We start from the raw sequence: 11,546 nt of genomic DNA on the forward strand, positions 1-11,546 counted from the left end.
ATTCGAATGGGGGACTATTCCGGAATGTTTCGCCAATGGAGAGATCATCATAACACTTTTTAAATTACTGGGCACATGACCTAGGGATATGCATTATGTGTCTTTAATGCAGTGGTTTCCATTGTCTTCCGCATCCTCACTCCATTAATCATTGCTGATTCTTCCACCTTAGGGGCAGTTTCCCACCCCAAGGACATGAGAGTGCTCAGAATCTCTGCCCGCTCCTCCGTCCTCTTTGACAAGGCTGTTGGCAGAATGATGGATGTTACGCCGGAAGTCTTCGGCCGCCAGTGCTAATTACTATTCAAAATTTAAGCGGTGGCGGGTTTCGGACCCGGGACAGAGGACGTTTTTGTTACTAATTAGACACGCTATCCTTTTTTTTCTGTTCCGTGACCTACAAGTTTCGAGGCACAGAATTTCAAGATATTTTTATTTTACATTTTTTAAATAATGTTTAGACTTCACCCATATTACCCTCAAAAACCTATCTAACCTAAAAAGTAAAACGATGCTCGTGCCACCGCCGCTTTCACCCTAAAATCTAAAGCTAACTACTACTGTTGTTTGCCACCACTTGAGGCTCCACCACCGAACAAAAATGAAATATGCCGCTTATCGTTTTGCTGAAAAAAGAAAAAAATAAACGAAGCGGTCGCAGGTTCGAATCCTGCCTTGTGCATGGATGTGTGAGATGTCCTTTGGTTGGTTAGATTTAAGTTGTTCTATGCTCTAGGGGCTGATGACCTCGGAAGTTATGTCCCATAGTGCTCAGAGCCATTTTTGAACCTAACCGGGCCCTTTATCATTACAGGTCCAGGGCAGTGCAACATCGTACTCACAACAGTAATGTGCTTATACTGACAACTTGACTTCGTTTTACCTGATTTTGTAATCATTTAAATAAAACAACATGACCTTCCAGTGGAAGACATTTCGTCCCCCATTTCCCTTCTGCGAAATTTTCTCCAACCAGCGAAATGCGGCAGAGTGCAACGGGGAAACGATTCACAAAACACGATTTAGCGCCGTTAACACGATTTATTTAAACATCACAACACTGCACATAGATGCAATCGATTTCGAGGTGTAAAGTGTTTGTTATCTTACTTTCGTGACACTTGGGCATAAGTGATATCCAAAGACTTTTTATTGTGTTGAAATAATCTTTTGTCACAAAGTAACAAGGTAAGTGTTTTATTCGTATATAATTTGTAGGAAACTGTAATTGTGATGGAAGATTATACACCTGAATGTTTGACGCAACTGGTAGGAGAAAACGCTGCATATTAACCAAACCCTGCGCCTCCTCTCCATATCCTCCTATGACACGAGCACGGGATTCTCCTCGCATACCGCTACAGTACTCTTCCTAGCACAGCTGAGAATTGGCAACATCGCCACAAACATTAGGCAACACTGTGACAGTGCAATCACTTCCGCGTATGGTACTGAATTAACTCGCTAAATTCACTTGACATTCCCTTTCCATTTGAATGACTCATGCTATATAATCCTCATCTAAACTAAGACACTGAGACAGAAAATTCAGTTTTTTGTCAAAAGAAATGCTATTCTTGACATAAGTGACCACTTTGAGTATCTTTCACGATGCGTTATGAGGCTGGGCGACAAACACCGTGATGAGAGTGGCGTACAGGCAGCAGTGTGTCCGCAGCCCCGTGGTACAGCCCGTGTCTCGTGTCACAACGGCTCAATCAGTCGTCAATTCTAACCTTTACACATCAAATCCTCTTGGTAGCTCGACTCAGTAAGTTGTGTTAATGGTCATAGATCTTGGCTTTCTGACTGCCAAGCTGCTTCGCAATACCAGCGTCTGTGAAGAAATTCGAATCGACCATCAGCGATGCGAATTTCAATATTGTTGTTCACTTAAGACTCACATGCCAGGGTGATAAACATGAAGGAAATGAACCTCTTGATTACCATAGGGCCTCTATGCTAAATTTCCACAGTAGCAATTAGGAACCCTCTGCAGACATTTGCTAACATCGGCTCTAGCAATTTAGTTTTTCTTTGGGTAGCTTTAAATATGGCCAATTTTGTCGCCTTAAATCTAACTGAATATTGTAAATATCACTTGCCAACAGCGTTCAGTTCCCCATTAATTAATGTACAGACCTCAAAACAAGCAATTTGCCTGAGTAACTATAGAGCAGGTTCTTATAGGTATTGACACAATGTTTCGCATCCATTTACTATAGAGAATCAAAGAAAGGGACCAAACACATTACACTGTATTTACTCTCTGTGCTTTGACTAATACACTCGTGGAAATGGAAAAAAGAACACATTGACACCGGTGTGTCAGACCCACCATACTTGCTCCGGACACTGCGAGAGGGCTGTACAAGCAATGATCACACGCACGGCACAGCGGACACAACAGGAACCGCGGTGTTGGCCGTCGAATGGCACTAGCTGCGCAGCATTTGTGCACCGCCGCCGTCAGTGTCAGCCAGTTTGCCGTGGCATACGGAGCTCCATCGCAGTCTTTAACACTGGTAGCATGCCGCGACAGCGTGGACGTGAACCGTATGTGCAGTTGACGGACTTTGAGCGAGGGCGTATAGTGGGCATGCGGGAGGCCGGGTGGACGTACCGCCGAATTGCTCAACACGTGGGGCGTGAGGTCTCCACAGTACATCGATGTTGTCGCCAGTGGTCGGCGGAAGGTGCACGTGCCCGTCGACCTGGGACCGGACCGCAGCGACGCACGGATGCACGCCAAGACCGTAGGATACTACGCAGTGCCGTAGGGGACCGCACCGCCACTTCCCAGCAAATTATGGACACTGTTGCTCCTGGGGTATCGGCGAGGACCATTCGCAACCGTCTACATGAAGCTGGGCTACGGTCCCGCACACCGTTAGGCTATCTTCCGCTCACGCCCCAACATCGTGCAGCCCGCCTCCAGTGGTGTCGCGACGGGCGTGAATGGAGGGACGAATGGAGACGTGTCGTCTTCAGCGATGAGAGTCGCTTCTGCCTTGGTGCCAATGATGGTCGTATGCGTGTTTGGCGCCGTGCAGGTGAGCGCCACAATCAGGACTGCATACGACCGAGGCACACAGGGCCAACACCCGGCATCATGGTGTGGGGAGCGATCTCCTACACTGGCCGTACACCACTGGTGATCGTCGAGGGGACATTGAATAGTGCACGGTACATCCAAACCGTCATCGAACCCATCGTTCTACCATTCCTAGACCGGCAAGGGAACTTGCTGTTCCAACAGGACAACGCACGTCCGCATGTATCCCGTGCCACCCAACGTGCTCTAGAAGGTGTAAGTCAACTACCCTGGCCAGCAAGATCTCCGGATCTGTCCCCCATTGAGCATGTTTGGGACTGGATGAAGCGTCGTCTCACGCGGTCTGCACGTCCAGCACGAACGCTGGTCCAACTGAGGCGCCAGGTGGAAATGGCATGGCAAGCCGTTCCACAGGACTACATCCAGCATCTCTACGATCGTCTCCATGGGAGAATAGCAGCCTGCATTGCTGCGAAAGGTGGATATACACTGTACTAGTGCCGACATTGTGCATGCTCTGTTGCCTGTGTCTATGTGCCTGTGGTTCTGTCAGTGTGATCATGTGATGTATCTGACCCCAGGAATGTGTCAATAAAGTTTTCCCTTCCTGGGACAATGAATTCACGGTGTTCTTATTTCAATTTCCAGGAGTGTATATTGCACGCTGAAGACCCAGAAGAATTAAAAAAAACGAAAGTAGTTTATTAGAGCAACATTAACTATACCGTTCGAAGTATTCATACTATTGTATACGCGTGTGGAAACGCTTCCAATGACCACTCAAGGAAGACAAGGATACACAGCTTCAATATTATAAATGCGCCTCAGTTTGCGGATGAACTCAGACATAGATTGATAATCATTTTGAATATTTAGCAGTACTGTACCCATTGGTGTTAAACTTGTATTCAACCAATGATTCCCACAGCTACAGGAACCCTACTTGTGATACCTCATAGACAAAATACTTACGCAGTGCTATCAGACGAAAAGATCAACCTGACACAAACTGTGGGAAGTTTGTTTTACAACCTTCGTACCAGGATAATGAGCTTTTTCCTATTTGAGATGTCTCTGAACGTTGCTGCTTAAGACGATTTAAGACGAACCTAAATTCCTTCAGCTACGACAATGTTTAACGAAATTGTCTTAACGACACTAAATCGCGGTTTGTGAACCGTTTACCGACCGTACTCTGACGCATTTCGCTGGTTGGAAGGCAAAAAGCTTCCTGACAAATTTCACAGAAGGAAGAGGGGGACGAAATGTCTCCCACTGGAAGGTCATGTTGTTTATTTAAATGATTACAGAATCAGGTAAATCGAACAGTCAGGTTGTCAGTATAAGCACATTACTGTTGTCAGTATGATATTGCACAGCCCAGGGTCTGTCATGATAAAGGACCAGTTTAGGTCAGGCATATTGCATACAGAAGTGGAAGACAGAGCACCACTACATTCTACAATACGTATGCATTGCATACAAACAAAAATTACTGTTACAGTGTTCTTATGGAGACAAATGAGTAAATAGCGTATTTTTCAATTAGAAAGAGCACTGGCCAACAGTCTTCGCTACATTAGGTTGCTTAATCTGGTGTCACTCTTAGCTAGAATTTTTGGTCAGCGACTAAGTGTAAATTCAGTGAGACGAATGCGACTTTTGCAACTGTGAAATACTTTCCTACATTACAGAAGCGAATATTAAATTTCAACTGATATAACGAAAATTTTGTACTTGGATAGCTTAGAATGAAGATCTTTCTGTTTATTGCAAAGGAAAACAAGTGATTTTCTAAAAAATTGTCTGTCATACACAACTTGAAACAGGTCATGTCGACCAAATCATATGGAAGAACTAACAGAGACGTATATCGGAAGGCAGTAACATCTCTTGCCTATTGGTTTGGCAGTACTCGATAGCTATTTCTAGCCGCAAGTAAATGAAGAAGGCAGCACCTTTTTGTTTTCAAGTAACGTCTTCATCAATTACTTTAATTTTAATGTAATCTACGAGTAATTGCTAATGTTTCATATTAACATGAAAAGGATTCCGTAGACAGGGAAAGAACCTGTTTTCAGGGAAACTACTTCTATAGTGACCAAAAGGCATCAAATGATTTCAGGTAAAGTGTTCCAGCAGCGGTATGAAGAAAATGATATTAATAATGACGGTAATAATCGAATTATCCAGTAACTTCACACTTCCCAGTGGATTTTCTCGAAGCTAAGCAGATCATCAGTTATAGCACACTCCTGGGGCTGGGAAATGTGGCTACAATGGTCTGGTGGAACGAACTATCACAGGTGCAATGCGTGCGTTCAGGCATTTACTTTTAAGAGGCGAAAACAGATTTACTTTATCTCTGGTAACCTCAAGAGAAAACGTTATAATCCAGAATCCGCATTAAACATCACGTTCCTTCATTACCAACTGGGCAGAGCCAATGACATAGCGAAAGTCATGGTAAACAGAAATACAGTCGCCAGTAAAATTACTTGCATTAGAAAATTTTATTTTATTTGATAAACCGATAGCCATTTAAAGGAACGAGGTTCTTATTTTACTTGTACTTGGTTGAACTAGAGACGTTGAAAAATTTGGTGCTGGACTGTGATTCGAATTCGAATCTCCTTTTTCGAGGATCTGAATCTGTCGGAACAATATAGTTCAATCATTTCGTTCCTTTTCCCAATACTGCAATCTTCTCTAGTTCTCCTCCAAAGGTAAGTATGTGGGTTCGAAACCTGATCCAGTACAAAGATATTCATAATTTCATTTCAAACCCTATCACGTTCACACCAGCCTACTAGTGAAAATTAACGTCAATTTTCAATGTCTGTTCATGTGTTGCCAACAATCGCAATAGGTGTCGTTATTTCTGGTCAAACACGCACACATCTTACTGTTGGTGAGTAAGCAACTGATACTTAAGCTATATTCGAGGATGCAAGGTAGGTGAGCAGTTCGATTGTCGCTTAGGCACAAAAGTTTGTATCCTTATTTTAGATTCAAACACGTAGCAGCACGTAAGAAAAACCGATACGTGACAGTTAATTTTACTTAGTTAACAATCCGATTACGTGTTGTGTTCATACATCCATGACAGAACTTAACATCATGCACTTCATCTTTAAATGCATGCACGCATTGTTACTTCAGAATGGAGGTATACCAGACATCTTTCATGGATAGTTAACAGGGACGAAATGGTCTTGTTCGGAGTCCCGGTTTATTACAAAAATTGTCGTCTTTCATTTTCAAGTTTACATTTGGTTACTGGTGTTGGCAAAAATTTCGGTAATTCATGACTCTTCATGGCTAGCCATCAATATGATACGATTAGATTAGATCAGACTAATTCTTGTTCCATAGATCATGAACACGATATTTCGTAAAGATGTGGATCGTGTCATTTTAATGAAAGATTTGTTTACATACCATGATTCCATTACATTACAACAATTTTTTACTCTCTCTCTCTCTCATACTTATTAATTTTTATCTCTCTCTCTCTCTCTTTCAAACACACACACACACACACACGCGCGCGCGCGCGCGCGCGCGCGCGCGCGCGGGCACACACAAATTCCTTTATTATTTTTATTTGTTTTTTGTGCTCCACTATCGGCGATGCACGAAAACGTCTGTGAATGAGTTTCTTATTTTTGAGTACACTTACGAAAGAAATATAAAAACGAATCTGAGAGTTACTGACTTATGATGCTTAATTTGCAGTCAGTTCTGAGTAATATTAGTAACTACGCTACAGTCCCTAAACCTAGTTACAGAAATGCGAATCAAACGCATTACATATTCCAGGCCGTAGCAGCCGCGACTTGGAGACACCAGTTATGGTTACTTCCCAGCCTGCTGTAGGATCACATCCGTTTGTCTTCTTCCTGCTGGTACTGTAACTGAGATTTGGCAACAAGGCAACGTATGTTTGGCAACTATGTGATCGACGAATTACTTCCTGGTGTGCACGGAATTAAGCGTCAAAGTTCACTTGATTTTACCTGTCATTTCCATTGAATAATCTGAGTTATTATCGCTTGAGGTGTAACTAATGATTGTAAACTTACGGTTTTCAGCCCAGGTAAGTCGTTGCACGTGTAAATCGCCACTAATCTCGTCCTTTAAGTATTGGTTTACGAGTTCTAGCCACTACTAGTCTCGTAAGAGGAGGGTAAAACATGTCAGTCTCCGCTAGCTCTGTGGTAACGTGCTGACCTGAAAAAGCGTCTGTGACGGTTCGCAGTTTCATTCCCACTGAGTGTAGATTTTTTATCCCTTGTGTGAAAGAGCTACATGCAGTCAGATCAAACATCGATAAGGAAATCGCAAGAAAATCTTTCGACTCATAGTGCAATGGTGAAAAACTTACAATGCTGCACAGCAGGTAACGCCTCTTTCCGCTGCTGACAAGCAAATTTTAGGTTTCTAGGAATACATTTTCATACTTCTTGAGTATGACACAGCATACTAATTAAACACAGACCCAATCAAAATCTAAGTGAGTAGTATTTTACTAATTCGTGTCGATAGAGGCACGCTTGTGTACAGATGCTCAGTTTTATTGAAACAGGCTTTCGTCGTAAGGTTATCGTGGGTAGTTTTATTTCATATCTCATGATACAGTTCACAATTTTCGTTAGGTTTCCCTTAGTGTTGTTAAAACAATAGTAAACACGAGAGAGAAATTAATCATCAAAGATATATACGAATTCTCTGATGTTACCTATAACAGTCTGAACATGCACATGCAGTTTATTGATTACATGCATGTAGAAAACTTCTTCTGAGCTAAAGCTGCAAACAAGGTATGAAGAAAAATAAAATGCCACTACCAGACGACAGCTAATGTAGAAAATACATTTCCCACGTATTTTGGCACGATGCGCTCTCCCCATGCATAATACAGAAGTTTCGAGATGCATCTGCTGCCCGGCTGTCTATTAAATCTAAAAGGAACAAAATGTCGCAGAAGTTAGCCCTTTTTTCGCATGCAACTATTTTGGATTGAGAAGTGAGGGGAATTATGTTACAAGTTCCATTAGATTGATAACTTTAGCAGACGACAGAATTGCGTCTTAAAAAATGTAGCAAAGTATGTACTGGAACTCGCGACATCTTATCTACGGTGTGCAACACTTACCATTACGCTACTAGCCGAGTGGTAGCTAGAAGGCCTCCAGAACTCAAACACAATTCCTCCAGAACCTCTGCATTCCACAGCGCTGTGAGATATTGCATATGGCCGGGTCTAGACTTCTGAGAGACAAACAAAAACATCTTTTCTTTTGCACTGCACGATGTTTTCAACAAACAGATAGCGCAATACAGTAGCTCAAGTGGAAAGGAACACTTCCTAATTAAATTTCTGCATCCTACACTGCTGGCAGTTCTGTGTAGGTGGCAGTTGCGTGATTTTATTTCGGTGATTACAAAATAGAGTCGAATGTATGCACTGGGTAGCCGAGGAAGCTAGTTCATAGTGATTCGGTCAACCAAGTAACTGAATTTACTGAACATGCTGCAAAGTACTACAAGGAGCCTGTGTGATAGAATTCTCATCCAGCGTGGCTAAGCGGCGTTATGATAGAAAACAGAACCACAGGAAAGATGATTTGGTGGTCTGTTGGACTGATGATATGTTCATATACCTATGGTGTGGGTTCAATCCCAAATTGTTCAATGATTTTAGATAGGAAGAGACAGATTCCATTCTCTTCTGGCTACACCGAGTGAAGAAGATATAACAGCTTTGTGGTCTGAAATTCACATTAAAATTGATATTCCCTCTCTACCAAGTAGACGTTAGGTTCGACCACAATAAAGTCTGGAGTGTCGACATGTAGAAACTCTATCACCAGTAACCTTTCTTAGCCTAGTTATTTATTTCTAGTGACGAAACAAATGCTATGTAGGCTCACAGGACGCTTATTCCATCTTTTATCTGAGCTTCTGTATGTCGATAAAATTGATTCTGAACAGGGAATGCAACTCAGACCACCCTTAACGCGGAATTTGATCCCTTCGTGACAATACAGCTAGGCTACAATTTGTTGTTTGTTCAAACTGCAGATTCCTCAACATCTCCATATATTGTGCGTGAATGGGTTCGAATCCTGGCCCGGCACTAAAGATTTCATTATGTATTGCCAAGCTCCAGCATGGGAACACCTATCTGCTGGTGAATAATAAATTTGATTTTTAATGTATTTTTATTCCTTGTCAACATTAACGATGTTTGACATTTTTGACTCCCAGTGAGACGCAGAACAATTTGCGAGATCACTGTAAGTTCAAGATGTTATTCCGAGCTGGTGGTGGAGAAAAATTCGGTATCTGACGTCTCTTTGTGTGTAGTCAACATCGATATGTGTGGGGCTCTATTCCCAGTCAGCACTGAACTCTTTGTCATATTATTTCTAGTTCAAACATGCTCGCATGTCGCTGCTAGTGCAACAAGCCCATATTTAACGTTCGTTTTCTCTAGAACATTGCAGCGATAGGTGCCGGGTTGGAATCCTGCGAAGGAAGAAATTAATGTTTCGTCTCGTCATTTCAGTTATAACATCTAGGTAATGCCGAGAAAATCCGAAATGTCACAGTTGATTGTGCTTCGATATCAATCCGATTACGTTCTTGGTTCGAATCCCTGTCTAACACACGGCTTTACCTCACGACATTTCAAGTAAGTTACTTGTTAAGAAGCAATATTTAACATCTCTCGTAGTTCTTTAACAAGGGCAATAGACGCTGGGTAGGAATCGTGTCCTTTAAAAATGTTTGCGTTATGTAATTTAAAGTTGGCATTTGCTAACTAATTCTGTCTAAAGTCGAAGTGCATCACTCTCTGTATGCCTAATCAGGAATGACTGTTAGTTTGCGTCAGTCACGAAATCTTTGCTTAGTCTGCATGACCTGTGTTTGAATCCATATGCAGAACGAGACGGTTCGTCGTGTCATTTGAAAAATTGTTCAAATGGCTCTGAGCACTATGGGACTTAACAGCTGAGGTCATCAGTCCCCTAGAACGTAGAACTACTTAAACCTAACTAACCTAAGGACATCACACACATCCATGCCCGAGGCAGGATTCGAACCTGCGACCGTAGTGGTCTCGCAGTTCCAAACTGACGCGCCCAGAACTGCGTCATTTGAAGTTCATACATATTCTCAACTAGCTGCTCGTGAATAACTTAAATTTTTAATGTCATTTTGTGTTAAAAAATAAGTACGGTATGTTACTTTGAAGTGAAAATCGTGAATACGACGAACTTACTACGTGCATTACCTATCTGATGTAATAATGAGAGTGGTAACATTTCAGGTATGTCATTTATTGTAATAAGTGTGAGCTTACGAGCCTTAAGGACAGACTGATCTGTGATAAGGTGTTCCCTGATGTTTGTAGTATCGTGGTATTATTTAACATCTTGAGTTATTGGGACACAGAGCAGTGTTTTCTAGTTGTGATTTGTTCGAACCATTTTCCATAGTAAAACGACTGTACCAAGGAGCGATTAGAGGACCTGATAGACAGCTGCGTTATGTGGGTTGCATGCGAATCAGGCGAAATGCTATACAGGTCGTTCGGATACATTTGAGCATGACTGTACATGTTGTTGGTTGGAGAATTTTTCAGTCGTTATCTCATGCCATAGCGCCCTCATCGCGGTGGGAAGGAATGGCGAGTGTATGTTACTCCATAACAGCCTCCACCCAAACGCCGGGTGTCGGCTTCCATATTAGCAGGCAATGTCCGTTGAAAGTGCGCTAAATGTCCTGGTTGTAGGAGCCCGTGAGGTCAGTAGGACATCCAACAGATAGCTCATGTCGACTATACAGGTGCGAATGTGGCTCGGTGCCGGCGCGTTATGTCCAACAGGAACCGGCGGCGTGAGGGATCGATTTGCCACTTCCTCAATTAGAGTACCAGGGAAGAAAGTAGGTGATGCTTCGTACGCAGAAAGAATGCGCGCATCCTGCTGTGCACGTTTATCATTCCAATGTCGTCTGCATGTGTGGGCAACGTTAGTGTCTCGTAAACGTTCTTGAACACCCTACCATCGCTGACGAAATTACATAAGGCCGCCCGAAACTTGGCAGCTACCGTAGCGACCCTTGGGAGAACGTGTGTGTAATGATTAAGTTTAGGAGCGAGGTAAACGTTGAAAAAATTTACCGGCATGATCCAGTCAATCGTCCACATAGGCACAACATTTAAAATGCACATTGCGGAGGCGAAAGCCCTGCAAACGCTGTCGTAGGCCATGAAGTGCATAGGGCGACTGAGCGCCGAACAGTGAACGGTGGCGATCAGTATCCATTGGCCATGAGGTAAGGCTCTCCGTAGATGAAACGGAGAACCACACCTGCCGATATTGGGGACAGTCCCATCTTCTACTAGAGGGCGTATATTTATATAAGTAAGTAATAGGGGCATCCCCAACACTGATCCCTGGGGCACTACCCACTTGAC

Source organism: Schistocerca cancellata, chromosome 2 (assembly GCF_023864275.1).
Source record: "Schistocerca cancellata isolate TAMUIC-IGC-003103 chromosome 2, iqSchCanc2.1, whole genome shotgun sequence".
In the NCBI taxonomy this organism is placed as follows: domain Eukaryota; kingdom Metazoa; phylum Arthropoda; class Insecta; order Orthoptera; family Acrididae; genus Schistocerca; species Schistocerca cancellata.